This window comes from Theropithecus gelada, chromosome 15 (assembly GCF_003255815.1).
Source record: "Theropithecus gelada isolate Dixy chromosome 15, Tgel_1.0, whole genome shotgun sequence".
In the NCBI taxonomy this organism is placed as follows: domain Eukaryota; kingdom Metazoa; phylum Chordata; class Mammalia; order Primates; family Cercopithecidae; genus Theropithecus; species Theropithecus gelada.
Window position 1 is genome coordinate 91555262 of NC_037683.1, and position 19370 is coordinate 91574631.

At 40.1% G+C, this 19370-nt stretch overlaps 1 pseudogene; it reads right to left on the minus strand.

Moving 5' to 3' along the window:
• Positions 1 to 8102: 8102 nt before the first annotated feature.
• LOC112608295 lies at positions 8103 to 8829 on the minus strand (annotated as a pseudogene).
• Positions 8830 to 19370: the final 10541 nt, after the last annotated feature.

The window sequence follows — 19370 nt, forward strand, 5'->3', positions numbered from 1 at the left end:
GAGTTGAGGTCATTTTAAAGATTGAGTCTCCCATTAATTTAGATCAGCTGTCATTCTGATTTGTGACAAGCACAGCTTCATAGTGGTAGAGAAGAGCTGGAAACAAGAGTTACTACTGGGTAGGAGCAACACAGAGGAGATTGAATGTTGAGACAAATACAGAGTCTCAGGTTAGCAAGGAAAGAATGGTGACCTAGGGTCCCCACCATTTCTGTTTCATTCCAGGCAAAGGGCCAGCAAGGAGATGGAAGACAGAAGATTCCAAGATGGTACTGGTGTCTTCACAAGTGGGCAGTAAGCTAGATGTGGGACATCAGAATCCAGGAGGCAGCTAGACAGCAAAGGGACATTTGGACCCAGGGAAATTGGGATCTTGCCCCCAAGCAAAGGTTCAGGGACACATTTCCTGTCCCCAGAAAGGGAGCAGCCTAAGTCAAGGTAAGTCTGCTGTGAAGAATAGAAAAATAAATAGGGAACCAGAACTGGCTTTTTGATAATGGAGACAGAAACTGTATGTGAAAAGGAGTCACACCCAATGGACTATGGCCTGGGCCATCAGCAGAGTACCATATCCTGAGTCCTACATCCAAAAGACTATATCCAAAACCAACAGTAGTTATAGGGACTGTGGGTACATCTGTGAAGGAAATAATGCATACAGTGGTCCATTTCCAAGACAAAGTGCCTTAAATCAATTTAAGTCAGCAAACTACAGAAGAAACAAGATATACTAGGCCCCTGCTGGGCTAGCCAATGCCCGCTTGTCAGGTCCCAGCCCCCACCTTAGTTGCTGTCACCCAAACCAAAAAAGTTCAGTCTAAGATAAAAGTTTACTAACCTGCAAAATAGCTCGCTTTTTCTGTTCTTATCAGCCTGTCCAGCTACTTAGGTCGTAAGTCAAACACTTAAAGAGCCCCTAAGCTAACTAGGATCACAATGCATTGTGGGCTGCAACAAAATGCAGCAAGACAACCCTAAAGAAAATACCTAAAGCCCCTACCCAACAATCAATAGGCAACGTCCGGGGGGATTGTGACCCCATAGTACTCAGCCTATAAGGAACTGGGGGAGGGACTTGCGCACTAGGGGATAAAGTGCTTGTTAAAACTGTGCTGGGCCGGGTGCGGTAGCTCACGCCTGTAATCCCAGCACTTTGGGAGGCCGAGGCGGGCGGATGATGAGGTCAGGAGATCGAGACCGAGACCATCCCGGCTAACACGGCGAAACCCCGTCTCTACTAAAAATACAAAAAAATTAGCCGGGAGTGCTGGCGGGCGCCTGTAGTCCCAGCTACTCGGGAGGCTGAGGCAGGAGAATGGCGTGAACCCGGGGTGGGTGGGGAAGAGCTTGCAGTGAGCCAAGATTGTGCCACTGCACTCCAGTCTGGGCAAACAGGGCCAGACTCCATCTCAAAAAAAAAAAAAAACAAAACAAAAAAACGAAAAAACTGTGCTGGGTGTGCCTGCCCATCAAACACCCAGTCTTGCAAAACTGTCATTAAAAGTCTTACTTTCACTGTTCTCTGGGTCTCTGAGTCCATTCTTTGGTTTTAAATGGGTGAGTTTGTTTCTCATAATCTGTCACCATTTAGCTTCTTCCTCAATTAAGTAAGGTTAATCTTTACTTTATCTCCTTTTGGCCCGAAACCTAGCTAAAAAACAAAGCAAAACAAACAAAATCCTTTTCAGTAATACAATATAACCTCTGTTTTATTCGACTTCATCAGCCCATTATTTTTCCAGTTGGAGTAAAAATAAATAATATATTTGCTATTCAGGGGATTTCTGATGCTGTGCTTTTACAAACAAATTCTCACGTGTATCTTACTCCTGAACTTCTGATGGGCTGCCCCAGTACTTCCTGTAATACAATTTTCCTGCCATCCCCTGAAGCCTGCAGATTCCTCTTGGTAATGAGAAATGCTCTATTCTCATCACCGTGCTATGCTATTGATTTTGCAGGTTGTAAGAGCAGGAGAGGCTAGGTGATATGGTTTGACTGTGTCCCCAACCAAATCTCATCTTGAATTTTAATCCCCACATGTTGAGGGAGGAACCTGGTGGGAGGTGATTGGATCATGGGGACAGTTTCCTCCATGCTGTTCTTACGATAGTGAATGAGTTCTCACGAGAGCTGGTTGTTTGATAAGTGTCTGGCATTTCCCCTGTACTCTCTCTCCTCCTGCCACCTTGTGAAGAAGGTACTTGCTTCTCCTTTGCCTTCTGCCATGATTTTAAGTTTTCTGAGGTCTCCCCTGCCATGAGGAACTGTGAGTCAATTAAACCTCTTTTACTTGTACATTACCCAGTCTCAGGTAGTATCTTTATAGCAGTGTGAAAGTGGACTAATACACAAGGTTATGCTTCAGTAACAAATAATCCCCCAAATTGCAATGCCTTGTTACAAAGATTTATTTCTCATTACATTTCATGATTATTACAAATCATTGCAGCTCTGCTCATATTCCTTTCACCCTGGGACACAGGCTGATAGATAGGCCTCTATCTAGAACACTACCAGTCTCGTGGTTGAGAAAAGGGAGAAATAGCAAATCACACACCAGGTCTAAAAGTGACTGTAAATGACGCATGCCACTTCTGCTTACACTTCACTGGCCAGAGCTAATCTCATGGATTGGCCTGGAATCAGTGGTGCAGAAAAATATTGTCCTCTTTAGGATGTGAGTATTCAGGGATGATCATTAAATTTACCATATGTGTTGTTGATATCAGGAAATATGTAGCTCTTTATCAGGGTCTATGTGCCTATCAGGACATGTTTGCTTCTCTATCAGGATATATGTGTCACTGCATAGGGACAAGAAGCTTCTGAGTCATTGGCTAGGACTGAATTGCTGACTAGTGTATTGACCTCCCGGATTCTCTCCAAGCCAGGCTTTCCAGAATTTTCTCCTTCTCCTCATCCCATCACAGAACCAATCCATTGTGGAGTCTGGGCCTGCTGTAGCCTGACCAGCCTTAGGTCAGGCTTGACAAAGAATAATTGTGGTCTGCTTCCTTTTCCTCTCCTATTAGCAGCTGGATCAGAGGCCTTCCTTTTTGGCTCATGAAGCTTCTTCCTGAAAAACTTTTTGATTGATTGATTTATTTTTCGTTGTGGTCAGCCATTTCATAGTACACTGCCAGAGGATTCAATTTGCCTTGTGTTTCTTCCTGAAGTGACTTTTTTTTCTTCAGCACTTTTTGGAAACCACAGTTCATTCTGGGTTTTGGTCTGCCTGGCACTATTGTCACAGATTTCTGCAATTGTTTTCATCTATCTCTCTGTAACTCAAATTTCCTCAGGCCTCTGAAGGCTGTGAGGATAAGGTCACATTTACCATAATAATTGAAATTTGTCTGACCCATCTTGCCCAAGTGCTCATGTAAGACCTCTTGACCTCCCCAAAGGTCTCTCCAGTCATTTCTGGGCATGTTAGGGGTGAGTTGAAAGCTGGGAATAGGGGTCCCCTCACATGCTTCTGTCCAGGCCTCCAACCCAAGGATGTCCACAGTTATTGGGCCCAAACTGGCACTTGGATTATTTAGGATTTCCTGACTGCAAGTCATAGAAACCAACTTGAGCTAACTTAATCAAGATTGAGAGTTTACAATAAGGACGCTCGGCTATCTCTCAGAAGAGACTGAATATAGCTGCCCCTCAAAAAAGTTCTTCTAGATTAGAAAATGGAAAAATCTTACAGAACTTGCCCAGTCAGTTTTACCTGCTTATTCCTTAGCGTCTGCTCCGTGAGCTCACCTCTGATTTTTCTACTCCTGGGCCCACAGTGAGGAAATTCCCTAGTTCTCTCTGAATCCTAAAACCAATTTCCATCTGAGAGGATCCCATTCTTTCGGCTTTAGTAATGAGCCCAAGCCTAGATTTTAAGTAAATGTTAAGGATGAAGGTCACAGTTTTAAAAAGAAAGGATACGGGAGTCTCTGTGTTTTTGGCAGAGTTGGCTGGAAATGGGGGAGAAAATATTTTTCTTGAGCTTGGCAGTGGTTCCACTTATCTGTATATGTTAGTTTGCTAGGGCTGCCATAACAAAGTATCACAGACTGAGTGACTTAAACATCAGAAATTTGTTTTTCACAGTTTGGAGGCTAGAAGTCTGTCTTAGTCTTTTTGTGTTGCTATGAAGGAATACCTGAGGCTGGATGATTTATAAAGAAAATGAATTTATTTGACTCATGGTTCTGCAGGCTGTACGGGAAGCATGTTGCCAGCATCTGCTTCTGGTGAGGGCCTCAGGGAGTTTCCACTCACGGCAGAAGGTGAAGGGGAGCCGACATCACATGGTAAGAGGAAGGAAGCAAGGGAGGGAACGAGAGAAGGAGATGCCAGGCTCCTTCTAGTAGCTATCTCTTACAGGAACTAAGAATAAGGACTCAATCCCACAAGAACGGAACCAAGCCATTCATCGTGACCGCCAATATTGAGGATAAATTTTGTTTTCTTTTGAGATAGAGTCTCGCTCTGTTGCCCAGTCTGAAGTGCAGTGGTGCACGATCTCAGTTCACTGCAACCTCTGCCTCTTGGGTTCAAGTGATTCTGGTGTCTCAGCCTCCCAGGTAGCTGGGATTACAGGTGCATGCCACCATGACTGGCTAATTTTTGTGTTCTTAAATAGAGATGGGGTTTCACCATATTCGTCAGGCTAGACTTGAACTCCTCCTGACCTCAAGTGATCCACCCGCCTCAGCCTTCTAAAGTGTTAGGATTACAGGCGTGAGCCACTGCACCTGGCTGCATTTCTTTCTTTTTATTTTTTGAGACAGAGTGTTGCTCTGTCACACAGGCTAGAGTGTGGTGGTGCAATCGTAGCTCACTGAAGTCTTGAACTCCTGGCATCAAGCATCCTCCCACCTTAGCCTCCCAAGTAGCTAGGACTACAAGTGCATGGTACCATGACCAGCTAATTTTTAAATTTTTCTCTAAAGATGGTATCTTGCCATGCTGCTCACTCTGGTCTCAAACTCCTGGCCTCAAGCAATCCTCCCGCCTTGGCTTCCCAAAGTGCTGGGATTACAAGTATAAGTCAAGTACAAGTATGCTGGCTGACTGGGCATCAAACTTCAAAATGCAATTTGGAGGTGATAAATATCCAAACTATATGAAAGTCCAAGATCAAAGCGTTGGCAGGTTTGGTTTCATCTGAGGCCTCTTTCCTTGGCGTGCAGATGGGAGCCTTCTCAATGTGTCCTCACATGCTCTTTCTTCTGTATTCACTCATTTCTGGTGCCTCTCTGCGCACCCTAATCTTTCCTTCTTATAAGGACACCAGTCAAATTGGATTAGGGCCCACCCAAATGGCTTCATTTTGACTTAATTACCTCTATAGAGGCCCTATCTCCAAATACAGTTACAGTCAGAGGTACTAGGGGCTTCAACATATAAATTTAAGGGACACACTTTTCAGCCCATAACATCTATTGTTACCTAACAAATCACTTCAACAAATGGTGTAAAATACAAAATTTCACTCTGCTCATGGTTTCTGTAGGTCGGAAGTCCAGAAAGAGCACTGTGTGCCAGTCTTTTCTCTGCTCCATGATGTCTGGGTCTCAGCTGGGATGGACTGGGATGGATGGAATGGCGGGGTGCTGATAAAGAGCTGGGTTGCAGGATTCACTTCTGAGATGGCTTCTTCACTCATATATTCTATGCTTGGGCTGAAATGGCTGCAGGATGTGCTTAGATGGCACTGTCGACCTAACAGCTAGATGAGTAGCCTCTCCTTGACTTGGGCTTCTTCAGGTAAGATGGACCTCTTACACGGCAGCTCGGGGCTCTAAAAATGAGTGTTCCGGTGAACAAGGAACATAGTGTCACTTCTGCTGTGCTTTATTGGTCGAAGCAGTAACAAGCACAGATAAAAAGAGGGTCAAAAAATGTGTGGCCATATGATAGAACTGCCCCAACAGGCATACTCCAAAGTGTCTACTACATCACTGTTCCATGTGCCCTCTATGTGAAGAACAAGTCCCTAACCAAATTGTTGCTTCATGATGCTTCCAAAAGTGTAGCAAACTATTTATCTTTTTGACTCCTATCAACACCAATGTGCCAGTAGCCACACTCAAGTTATTTTCTAGACATGCATGTTACATTTGCGGTATTCCTAGGCTTTCTCGTTCTCCTAACTCTCTCAATTTGCTTGTGGGTACATGAGTCTGTCAGGCTCTGGTGGGAAAGTCATGCTTTCATTATCTTTTTCCTGAGCCTTATTATTCAGTTAAAAGAAACTGAGGTGTCAAATTTTTGTTTGGACTTTCACCCAAAGGTCTTCCCGGTTTCTTCTTTCGCCAATTGCAGATGAGAAAGAGTTACTTTTTCAAAATCTGTGAGTCCCTGAATTTCTGAAGTCTCTCTATTCTCTTTTATTCTTCTAATAAACTGAACTCTTGCCTTTATTTTAATGTTTTCTCAAATTAATTTAATAATAATTAATATGGCAGGCACCTGTAATCCCAGCTGCTGGTGAGGCTGAGGCAAAAGAATTGCTTGAACCTGGAACGCGGAGGTTGCAGTGAGCCGAGATCGCACCATTGCACTCTAGCCTGGGCGACAAGAGTGAAACTCCATCTCAAATAAAAATAATAATAATAACAATAATTAACAAGTGCTTTCTGTTTTTCAACCTCTTCCCCAGGCCTATGAACTAATTCAGAACACAAATCTACCTTCCAAGTTATCTTAGGTAACAGTTAAACATATATTTCCCCCTCACATAAATCTGGAAAGCGTTCTCCCATACTGGAAAAAAATTATTTGCCTCTCCTAAGCATGTATATAAGTAGTATCTATCTACATATGTACACTTGTATATAATTCTTTAAATTGCACCCCCAGCAATTCTGGGTACCATTTTCTTCATCATCCTGGAAAAGAAAAATTATACAGTGGCATCAAACAATCCTAAAATCTCAGTGGCTTCAAACAACAAGAATTTATTTCCTATTCATGTTTCATATCTATTTAGCTCAGAAGGAAACTTTGTCTTTGGAGTCTATCAAAGCCCATGCTGATAGAGCAGCCATAATCTCAAAATTGCTGGTTGTTGGCCTAGGGAGAGGGAGGGTCCTGGAACTTGTTGCATGGTCATACAAGCTTTCCCATAGGGAAGTGATATTACTCCTCTCACAACTCAGTGGCCCTAATTAGTTACATGGCCCCATCCAATCAGAAGAGAACCAAGAAGTACAAACCTATTATGTGCTTGGAAAGTGGGAGCTGGGAATCTTTGGTGAACAGCACTAATAACTACTACAGAATGTGAGGGAGTAAAAGGTAGAAATGAACAGAATATTTTTAGAAATTTTAATCAGCTTTATTGGGTATAACTCACAAAACATAAAATTCATCTTTTTGTTCTTTTTTTTTTTTTTTTGAACGAGAAAACGTTTATTCCATCTTCAAACAGCATCCCAGGGCCGGGCATCTCCTCCAAGGCTTTATAATACACTGGGCACAGACAGAGTCTGGAAGCCATGGGGCGCCCCTGCCCTCCCCAGGCTTCCTAAGTAACAACTGCAGAATATTTACATAAAGCTGGGTGTTGTCAGGCAAAGCCCTTCCCTGCTGCCAGGAGAGGGAGCAAGGAGGAAGTGTTGTGGTCTGGAGCCCCACCCCCACGCCATGGGAGGCAGACCACAGACCACTGGTACAGGGTGGCCCCCAGATCATACAGCAGTGGGGACAGGGGGAGCAAACCTGAGTGAGGACACAGGAGCCTGGTCCTGCCCCACTGCACAGGGCAGGTGTGAGGGCTCCCCCGCGTCTTTGGCAGAAAACAGCGGCTTCCACAGCCTGACCTGGGCTGGGGGGAAGCAGCGGCACTTGTCAGTAGCACATGGGTGCCTGCTGGCTTCTAGCCACTCCAGGAAGGGCTGGGGTCATTAAAAGCAAGGAGAAACACTAGCCTAACACCCTTTCCTAAAAGTGCCCTGGAAGAGTGTGTCTGACTAAAGCCCCCTGGGTGCAAGCACTGTGGCTCTGCCAGCCCCCCAGGCTGGGAGGCTCCTTAGCTGTGTGTTGAGTTGCACAGGATGGGACAGGCGAAGGAGGGGGACTGGCAGTTCCAGGAGGCTCGTGGGAAAGTCCAGGGCAGAGGGGAGGGTCCTCTCTGCCCCGCTTCCCACCCCGAACGTCACTCAGTGCACAGGGGCGGCTGGTAGCCCTCGGTGGTCTCCGCATTCTGGGTGAAGGGCAGCGGCTGGTAGTTGTCCACAGATGCACCTGGGTAGGAGGCGTAGGCAGTGTTGAGGTCTGGGGTGGAGTCGATGTAGTTCTGGATGAAGTCCTCCACGCCAGCCTTGCAGCGCCGATAGGCCAGGAAGACCAGCACGCCCCAGGAGAAGATGGAAAAGAAGCTGAAAGTGATGGCTGTCCGCGTGGAGTTGGCCCCCAGCGGCACGTCCTCCGGTTGGGTGGCCACCCACTGGTTAGTAAGGAAGCCGAAATCAACAAACCACAGGAAGGTTCAGAGAGCTAAGAAGAGCACGTCACCAATGACCAGGTACTTGCGGTCAGTGGCGTTGCTGATCTGGGGGAAATACGCGTCGGCCACCAAGAAGGCCGAGGCCTCGAAGGCCAGCACCCCAATGGCACTGCTGTAGCGGCAGGCGTCCTCGTTGTGGTTGAACACGCAGTACATCTGCTTAGACTTGCTGTAGTCCTCGCCATAGATGCAGGAGAACACGATCAAGGCAAAGATCCTGCACAGGGCGCGCGCCGCCACCTGCGGTTGCGTCAGGAAGCGCCGCAGGTGGAAGGAGCCGCCCTCGTTGGCCACACAGTAGGCCCCGCTCTCCATGTCGCCGTCGCCGCCGCCAAATTCATGTTTTTTAAATGTACTGTTTGATGAGTTTTGACAAATGCATGTAGTCATGTAGCCACCACCACAGTCAAGGTATAGCATATGTTAATCACTCACTGTAATTGCCTTCTGTCACATAACATTCGACTCTGTTCTCACACCTCCACTCTTCGGCAACCACTGATCTGATTTCTGTCACCATAGTTTAACCTTTTCTAGAATGTCATAAAAATGAATCATAAGGTAGATAGTCTCTTGTGTCTGGCTTCTTTCACTGCGCTTAATGGTTTTGATATTTATTTATGTTTATGCATAAATCATATTGTTTTTTATTGTTCTTTACTAGTATTCCATTTTGTGAATAATCAAGATTTGTTTGTTCATTAAGCCTGTTGGACATTTGGGGTGCTTCTAGTTTGGACCTACTATGAATAAAGCCCATTGTGAACCTTTACATTCTTTGTATGAACATCTGTATGCATTTAAGTCAGGTCAATACCTAATAGTGAAATTGCTGGGTGATGTAGTAAGCATATGTTTAAATATATGAGAAATGACCAATCTGTTTTCTGAAGTGGCTTTGCATTTCCACCAGCCATGTCTGAGAACTCCAATTGCACCATATTCCTGCCTATGCTGTTATTGTCAGCCTTTTAAATTTTAGTCATTATTGGCTGGGCGCAGTTGCTCACGCCTGTAATCCCAGCACTTTGGGAGGCCGAGGCCGGCAGATCACGAGGTCAGGAGATCCAGGCCATCCTGGCTAACATGGTGAAACCCCTTCTCTACTAAAAATACAGAAAATTAGCCGGGTATGGTGGTGGGCGCCTGTGGTCCCAGCCACTCAGGAGACTGAGGCAGGAGAATGGCTTGAACCTGGGAGACAGAGCTTGCAGTGAGCCTAGATTGCGCCACTGCACTCCAGCCTGAACGACAGAGAGAGACTCCGTTGAAGGGGTGGCCTGCCCCTCCACACCTGTGGGCATTTCTCGTTAGGTGGAACAAGAGACTTGAGAAAAGAAATGAGACACAGAGACAAAGTATAGAGAAAGAAAAAGTGGGCCCAGGGGACCAGCGCTCAGCATACAGAGGACCTGCGCCAGCACCGGTCTCTGAGTTCCCTCAGTATTTATTGATCATTATCTTTACCATCTTAGAAAAAGGGAAGTGGCAGGATAATAGGATCATCATAGGGAGAAGGTCAGCAGTAAGACATGAATACAGATCTCTGTGACATGAATAAGTTTAAGGAAAAGTGCTGTGCCTTGATATGCATATGCAAACATTTCCATAAACCTTTTTAGTGCATAAAGAGCAGCATTGCTGCTAGCACGTCCCACCTTCAGCCCTAAGGCAGTTTTCTCCTTTCTCAGTAAATAAAACATACAATTGGGTTTTTACACTGAGATGTTCCATTGCCCAGGGACAGGCAGGAGACAGATGCTTTTCTCTATCTCAACTGCCAAGAGGCCTTCTTTCCTCTTACACTAGTCCTCCTCAGCACAGACCCTTCATGGGTGTCAGGCTGGGGGACAATCAGGTCTTTCCCTTCCCACGAGGCCATATTTCAGACTATCACATGGGGAGAAACCTTGGACAATACCTAGCTTTCCTAGGCAGAGGTCCCTGCGACCTTCTGCAGTGTATGTGTCCCTGGGTACTTGAGATTAAGAGAATGGTGATGACTTTTAACCAGCAAGCTGCCTTCAGGCACTTGTTTAACAAAGCACAGCCTGCACAGCCCAAAATCCGTTAAACCTTGAGTCACCAGAGCACATGTCTCTTGCAAGGACATGGTTGGGGGTAGGGTTGCAGATTAACAGCATCTCAAATACAGAACAAAATGGAGTCTCTTATGTTTACTTCTTTCTATATAGACACAGTAACAGTCTGATAGCTTTCATTTCCCCACATTCCGTCTCAAAAAAAAAAAATAGTCATTATAATGAATATATAATGGTATTTCATTATGATTTTAGTTGCTATTTCTCTAATAACTGAAGAAATTGAGTGTCTTTTCATTTACTATTTGTATAGCTTTTGTGATGTGTGTGTTCAAATCTTCTGTACATTAAAAAAAATTGAACTAGTTTCTTCTTGTTATTGAATAGTAAGAGTCCTGCATACTTCTGGATACAGATTCTTTATCACATATATGTTTTGTAAAGATTTCATGGCTGTTTGTGGTATGTTTTTCCGTGTATTTAACAGAGTCTTTTGAGAAGCAAACATTTAAAAGTCCAACTTATCCATTTTTTCTTATAAAGTTTATGCTTTTTGTGTCCTACCAAAAATCTTTGCCTAGCCCCAAATCACAAAATCTCCCTCTGTAGTTTATTCAAGAATATTTATAATTTTATTTTATTTATTTATTTTTTGACACAGAGTCTTGCTCTGTCACCCAGGCTGTAGTGCAGTGGCATGATCATGGCTCACTGTAACCTTTGCTTCCTGGGTTCAAGTGATCCTCATGCCTCAGCCTCCTGAGTAGCTGGGATTACAGGCATGCACCACCACACCCGACTAATTTTTGTATTTTTTAGTAGAGACAGGGTTTCACCATGTTGGCCAGGCTGGTCTCAAACTCCTGGCCTCAAGTGATCCACCTGCTTTGGGCTCCGAAAGTGCTGGGATTACAGGCATGAGCCACTGCACCCAGCCTATATTTATAATTTTAGTTCTAACATTTAGCTCTATGATCTATATAGAATTATTTTTGATATATGGTGTGAGGATAAGGGTTGAAGCTCGTTTTTTTGGGCCCAATTATTATTACTACTTGTTGAAAAACTATACTTTTCCCATTGAATTACCTTAGAACATTTGCCCCCCCAAAAAATCAATTGTATAGGTCTATTTCTGGAGTTTCTATTCTGTTCTATGAATAGTTAGATAGATAGATAACTAGGTAGACAGATAGGTAGGTAGGTAGGTAGATAGACATCGATTGACAGGTATGTATTCTGTTCTGTGAAGATGTATAGATATAGATAGATATAGATATAAATATTTAGACATATACAAATGTCTATCCTTATGCCAATACCACATTGTCTTGGTTACTGAAGCTTTATAGTAAGCCTTAAGCCAGGTAATATATCTCCAACTTTGTTCTTTTTCAAAATCGTTTTTGCTTATTCTGTTTCTTGTGTTTCCATATAAGATTTAGATCCAGCTTAATATCCCTACCAAAAATTTTACTGCTGTTTTTATTGTGTTTGGAGATAATCTATTGATCACCTTAGGGAAAATTGGCATCTTAATAATACTGAGTCTTCTGATTCATGAACATAGTATATCTCCCCTTTTCCTTAGGTCTCTTAACTTAGTAATTTTTTTGTCATTTTAAATTTATTGGTATAAAGGTATTCATAATATTCCCTTATTATAATTTTAAGGTAATTAGCACCTGTAGTGATGTCTCCTTTTTCATCTGTAATACTGAAAAATTGTGCTTTCTCTCTTTTTGATCAGTCTGGCTAGATATTTATTTCATTGATCTTTTCAAAGAATCAACTTTTATACAGGTTTTAACATATTTTATTACATTTAACTTTAAGTATTTCATGTTTTTTGCGCTATAGTTAATGCTATTTTTAAAGAAATTTCCATTTCTAATTGCTCATTGATCTTATATTGAAATAATATTGATTTTCATATATTGACTTTGTGAAACTCATACGTTTTGGTGCATTTACAATTTTTTTCTTAAACTATCCCTGTCTGTGGACAACATGATTCTATGTCTAGAAAACCCCAAGTCTCAGCCCAAAAGCTTCTTCGGGTGATAAACAACTTCAGCAAAGTTTCAGGATACAAAATCAGCATACAAAAGTCATAACCTTTCTATACATCCACAACAGCCAAGCTGAGAGCCAAATCTGGAACACAATCCTCTTCACAACTGCCACAAAAAGAATAAAATGCCTAGGATTACAGCTAATCAGGAAGGTGAAAGACCTCTACAATGAGACTTACAAAGCACTGCTCAGTGAAGTCAGGGATATCACAAAGAAATGGAAAAACACTCTACGCTCATGGATAGGAACAATCAATATCATTAAAAAGTCCACATTGCCCAAAGCAATTTACAGATTCAATGCTATTCCTCTCAAATTACCAGTGACATTCTTCACAGAACTAGAAAACGAAAACATTTAAAAATTCATATGGAGCCAAACAAGGAGCCTGAATAGCCAAGGCAATCCTAAGCAAAAAGAACAAAGTTGGGCCCATCATGTTACCTGATTTCAAACTTACTACAGGGCTACAGTAAGCAAAATGGCACGGTACTGGTACAAAAACAGTCATACAGACCAATGGAACTGAGAGGCCAGAACTAATGCTGCACACCTATGACCATCTGATCTTCAACAACACTGATAAAAACAAGCATTGTGGGGGAAAAAAATACCTCCCTATTCAATAAATGGTGCTGGGATAACTGGCTAGCCATATGCAGAAGATTGAAACTGGACCCCTTCCTTAACTATATACAAAAATCAACTCAAGATGGATTAAAGACTTAAATATAAAACCAAAATGATAAAAACCCTGGAAGACAACCTAGACAATACTATCCTATACATAGGAATGGGCAAAGATTTCATGATGAAAATGCCAAAAGCAATTGCAACTAAAGCAAAAATTGACAAATGGGATCTAATTAGACTTAAGAGCTTCTGCACAGCAAAAGAAACTATTAATAGAGCAAACAGACAATGTACAGAATGGGAGAAAATATTTGCAAACTATGCATCTCACAAAGGTCTAATATCCAGCATCTGTAAGGACCTTAAACAAATTTACAAGAAAAAATAAACAACCCCATTAAAAAGTGGGCAAAGGACATGAACAGATACTTTTCTAAAGAAGGTATACATATAGCCAACAAACATATGAAAAAAGTTCAATATCACTGATCATTAGAGAAATGCAAATCAAGACCACAGTGAGATACCATCTATCACCAGTCAGAATGCTATTATTAAAAAGTAAAAAAAAAAAAAATAGATGTTGGTGAGGCTGTGGAGAAAAGGGAACACTTTTACACTGTTGGCAGAAGTAAATTAATTAAACCATTATGGAAAACAGTATGGTGATTCCTCAAAGAGCTGAAAACAGAACTACCATTCAACCCAACAATCCCATTAATGGGTGTATACCCAGAGGAATATAAATCATTCTACCATAAAGACATATGCACATGAAAGTTCATTACAGCCCTGTTCACAATAGCAAAGACATAACATCAACCTAAATGCTCACCAATGACAGATTGAATAAAGAAAATGTGGTACATACACACCATGGAATACCATATAGCCATATAAAAGAGCAAGATCATGTCTTTTGTGGGAACATGGATGGAGTTGGAGACCATTATCATTAGCAAACTAACACAGGAACAGAATCCAAATACTGTGTGCTCTCCCACTTATAAGTGGGAACTAAATGATGAGACCTCATGAACACACAGAAGGGAACAACAGACTCTGGGGCCTACTTGAGGGTGGAGGGTGGGAGGAGGAAGAGGAGTAGAAAACGTAACTGTTAGGTATACAGGCTTAGTATCTGGGTGATGAAATAATCTGTACAACAAACCCCTGTGACACAAGTTTACTTATCTAAGAAACATGAACATGTACCCTCGAACCTAAAATAAAAGTAAAGAAAAAGAATTTCCTATTATTAATTTTAATTATAATTATTTATATTTTTATAATTATTTAACATTAATTTTATAATGTAACATATGATGTTTTCTCATATATGACAATTATAAATTGTAATTTACAACATAAAATCATACTTTATATTAAGTAATATATTTTCTTAATTTTTAAGATTCCTTAGGAGTACGATAATATTTGCAAATAATGACAGTTTTATTCTTTCCTTCCAAGTTGTATGCCTTTTCTTTCTTTTTCTTGTTTTATGGCATTAAGACCTCCAAAACCAAATTGAATTAAAATGGTAAAAGCAGACATCTTTACCTTTCTCCAGTCTTGGGTGCAAAGCTTTCAGTTTTTGCCACTTGATGTAATATTAGCTATAGGTGTTTTTAAGATGTCCTTTTTCAGGTTAAGGAAGTTCCCTTCTATTCCTAGTTAGCTGACAGTTTTTACCATGAAGGGTGTTGAGTTTTGTCAAATACTTTCTCTGTATATCTTAAGGTAATTACATAAGTTTTGAAATATATTAACCTGGTAAACTACATTGGTTGATTGTCAAACATCAAACAAACCTTGCATTCCTGGAATAAACCTCATTTGGTAATGAACTATTGTTTTTCCTTTTTTAAATTTAGTTTGCTAATATTTTGTTAGGGAATGATCATGAGGAATATTGGACTGTAGTTTTCTTTTCTAGTAATACTGAAGTCTAGTTTGGATAACAGGGTGATGCTAGCCTGATAAAATGAGTTGGGAAGTGTGCCTTCTATTTTTTGGAATAGTTAGGGTAGGATTGGTGAAATGTTTAATGAAAATATTAGGTAGAATTTACCAGTAAAGCAATTTGGGGCTGAAGTTTTCTTCGTATGAAGGTTTTTAAACTATAAATTTAATATCTTCAATTAATATTGGGCTACTGAAGTTATTCTTTTTTTTCTTGAGTGAGCTTTAGCAATTGTGTGTTTCAAATGATTTGTACATTTCATCTAAAATATTTAATTTATTGGCATAAAATTATTCACAATATTCCTTTGATATCATTGTAAGTTGTTAGCATCTGTAGTGATGTCCCCTTTTTCATCTGTGATATTGAACAATTGTGGTTTCTCTCTTTCTAGTTAGTCTGGCTAGATGTTTATTTCACTGATATTTTCAAAGAATCGACTTTTGGTTTAGTTCAATTTTTCTATTATTTTTCTGTCTTCTAGTTCATTTGTTTTTTTCTCTTTATTATTTCTTAATCTTCTTTCTTCAGGTTTCATTTGCTCTTCTTTCTCTAGTTTCTTTAAATAGAGGCTTAAATAATTGATGTTAACCTTTTTTTCTATTCTAATATCAATATTTCATGCTAAAATTTTCCTTTAACAGGGTTTTAACTGTATTGCATACATTTTGCTATGTTGCATCTGTTAATGTTCAGTTCAGGATATTTGCTAATTTCCCTTGTGATTTCTTCTTTGAACCATAGGTTAGTAAAAGGGTGTTGTTTTATTTCCAGATAATTTTAAAGCTATCATTCTTTTATTGATTTCTAGTTTAGTGCTTTGTAGTCAGAGAATATGCATTGTATTATTTCAATCTTTAGAAAAATTTTAAGCCTGAGTCATGGCCCAGGAAATGTTATTTCCTGGTGAATGTTCCATCTGATTTGAAAATAATACATATTCTCCCATCATTGAGTAGAATAGTCTACGAATGTCAATTAGGTCAAGTTGTTAATAGTGTTCCCCTACAGCCTTTTTGATATTTTACTTGTTTTATTACTTAATTATGAAAATATACAATAGAATTGTGGATTTGTTTATTTTTCTTTCAGGTCTGTCAGTTTCTTGTTCACATAGTTTAAGGCTCTAATTGTAGGTGCATAGTCATTAATATTACTAAGTATTTATGTTGATTTGATCCCTTTATCATTATAAAATATTCCTTCCTATCCCCAGAATTATCTTTGCTTGGAAATGTACTTTCATATTAATATAGCCACTCCAAATTTCTTTTCAGTAGTGTTTATATGGTTTATCTTTTGCCAAATTTTTGCCTTTAACTTATTTGTATATTTATACTTAAAGTAGTTTTTATGTAGATACCTATGATTGGTTTTATGGAGTCTAAAATCTCTGATTTGCAACTGAAGTTTTAAAATCATTTACATTTGATTATATGATTGCATCTAAATCTACCATCTTGTTATTTGTGTTCTCTTTGAATATGTTCCTTATTTCTTTCCTCTTTTCCAGCCTTCTCTTGGCAGCACATTTTTGTTTAGTATTTTTATGATTCCACTTTATTTCCACTATTGGATTATTAAACACAACATGTTGTTTTATGTTTTTAGGGTTGTTCTAGGGTTTACGATAAAATATTTATCTTGTCACATTTTACCTTCAAATATCATACAACTTCCTGCATCTAGCAAGAGTCTCACAAATGGCAGTGAATTCTCTCAGCTTTTGTTTTTCTGAAACTTCCTTTATTTTGTTTTCATTTTGGAAAGATATTTTCACTGGTTATAGAATCTCAGTTGACAGTGTTTTACTTTGTTTTAAATATGTTGCTACAGTGTTTCCTGGCTTGCAGAACATATGAGGAAATATCTGAGGAGATTCTTATCTTTGATCCTTGGTACATACAGAGTCTTTTTTTTCTTAAGCAGCTTTTTGGATTTTTTTCTTTATCAATTGTTTCCAGCAATTTGATTCTGATGTGCCTCATGGTAGTTTTCTTTATTCTGTTTGCTGTCCATTGATTTTATTAAAACTATAGTTTTTAGTTTTCATACAGTTTGGAAATATTTTGACTAAAGTTTCTTTCAATATTTTTTCTTCCTTTTCCATTCCTCTTCTTTTTGGAGTCCAGTTATATATATGCTAGTCTTTTTTATATTTCCCAGGGCTCATTGATGCTCTGTGCATTTTTTTGCCTGGTACTTTTTTCTTCTCTGTACTGTCTGTACTCTAAAAAACTTGCTTGCATTCAAGTTCACTGATTTTTTTTCTTCTGCAATGTCTATAATCTGTTAATTTTATCTAATATATTTTTCAATGTGATTTTTGCTTTGATTTTATTTATAGTTGTTTCATTTATTTATTTATTTTTTAAGATGGAGCTTCACTTTTGTTGCCCAGGCTAGAGTGTAATGGCATGATCTCGGCTCACTGCAACCTCTGCCTCCTGGGTTCAAGCAATTCTCCTGCCTCAGCCTCCCGAGTAACTGGGATTACAGGTATGCGCCACCACGCCCAGCTAATTTTGTATTTTTAGTAGAGATGGGGTTTCTCCATGTTGGTCAGGCTGGTCTCGACCTCCAGAACTCAGATGATCTGCCTGCCTCAGCCTCCCAAAGTGCTGGGATTACAGGTGGGAGCCATAGCGCCCGGCCTCATTTTTTAAAAATATTATCAATTTCTCTCCTAATCATGTTTGTATGTTACCTTTTTTAACATTGGTCATTTATAATAGCTATTTTAATCTACTCTGTTAATTATATTATCTCTACCATTTATGAGTCTATTTTTAGTAAATAATTTTTCTCCTGGTTACACAGTTCCCATTTTTGGTCTTCCTTGTATGTCTAGTAAATTTGATTGGATGCCGGACATTGTAAATTTTATATAGTTAAGGCTGAATGTTGTATTCCTTTAAAAATGTTGAATATTTTCTTTCTGATAGGTTATTGGCAATGTGGCTTTAACTTTTTGAGGTTGTTTTAAGATCCACTCTGTCAGAGGGGGTCTAGAAGAGCTTTTTTCTGGAACTAATTTCTTTCATCCCATTTCTGAGGTGTATCTGAGTGGTACTAAACGTACTCAATGGTGTCTCTCCAGTTTGGTTGTAAGAAACACTAATAATTTATGTGTGAATCTGGGGATTGTTCATCTTACAGTTCCCCAGTAATTATTTCTTCCTCCAGAGCTGTTCTTTCCCAGCTCCATGGGGTCTCATCATATACATTTGCAGATAAATATTTTGTCAAAATGTGAGGAAACATCTACATGAATTTATAGAGTTTATTCTCTGTATATCTGTTCTCTTGGGTACTCTGCCCAACAAATTCTAGTTGCCTGAAATATAATCTCTGTCTCCTTAATTAACGAAGATTGCCAAACTCTTTCTGTGTCACAGTTCAAGGAGAGAAAAAACCTAGGCAGTGCTGGGAGGCCGAGGCAGGCAGATCACAAGGTCAGGAGATCAAGACCATCCTGGCTAACATGGTGAAACCCCATTTCTACTAAAAAAAAAAAAAAAAAGAAAAAGAAAAAAAAATTAGCCAGGCGTGGTGGCAGGCGCCTGTAGTCCCAGCTACTCAGGAGGCTGAGGCGAGAGAATGGCATGAACCCGGGAGGTGGAGCTTGCAGTGAGCTGAGATCGTCGCCCACTCCAGCTGGGGGGACGGAGTGAGGCTCTGTCTCAAAAACAAAAAACAAACAAACAAGAATCTAGGCAGTGGTAGGGTTCACTTCTTTCATTTCTCTTTTTTCAGGAATCAAAATTCATTGCTACTTTTGTTGAATGTCTGAATATAGGTATTTCCTAAATTTCATTCCTCTTCCTAGTTTTTTGTGGTGAGAGGTTAACTGCAGACTCTTAGTGCCTCATGGCCGGAAAAAAAAATGAGGAGGATATTTTAATAACTAGTAAAAACTCCTAACGTAAGAAGTGTGACTGTTGCAATTGTGTACTAATCTATGTCTCACCTTCCTGGAATTCAAGCATTATAAGGGAAATAACTTCTCTACATATTCTTTTAAAGTATAAACTCACAAATGGCTTTCTATACCATCAAGTATATTTAAGAACTTTCTTTTGCATTAAAAACATTCCAGATTCTACAGGAAAAAAAATTATTCATAGAATCCCTTATTCCCTGGGCATTT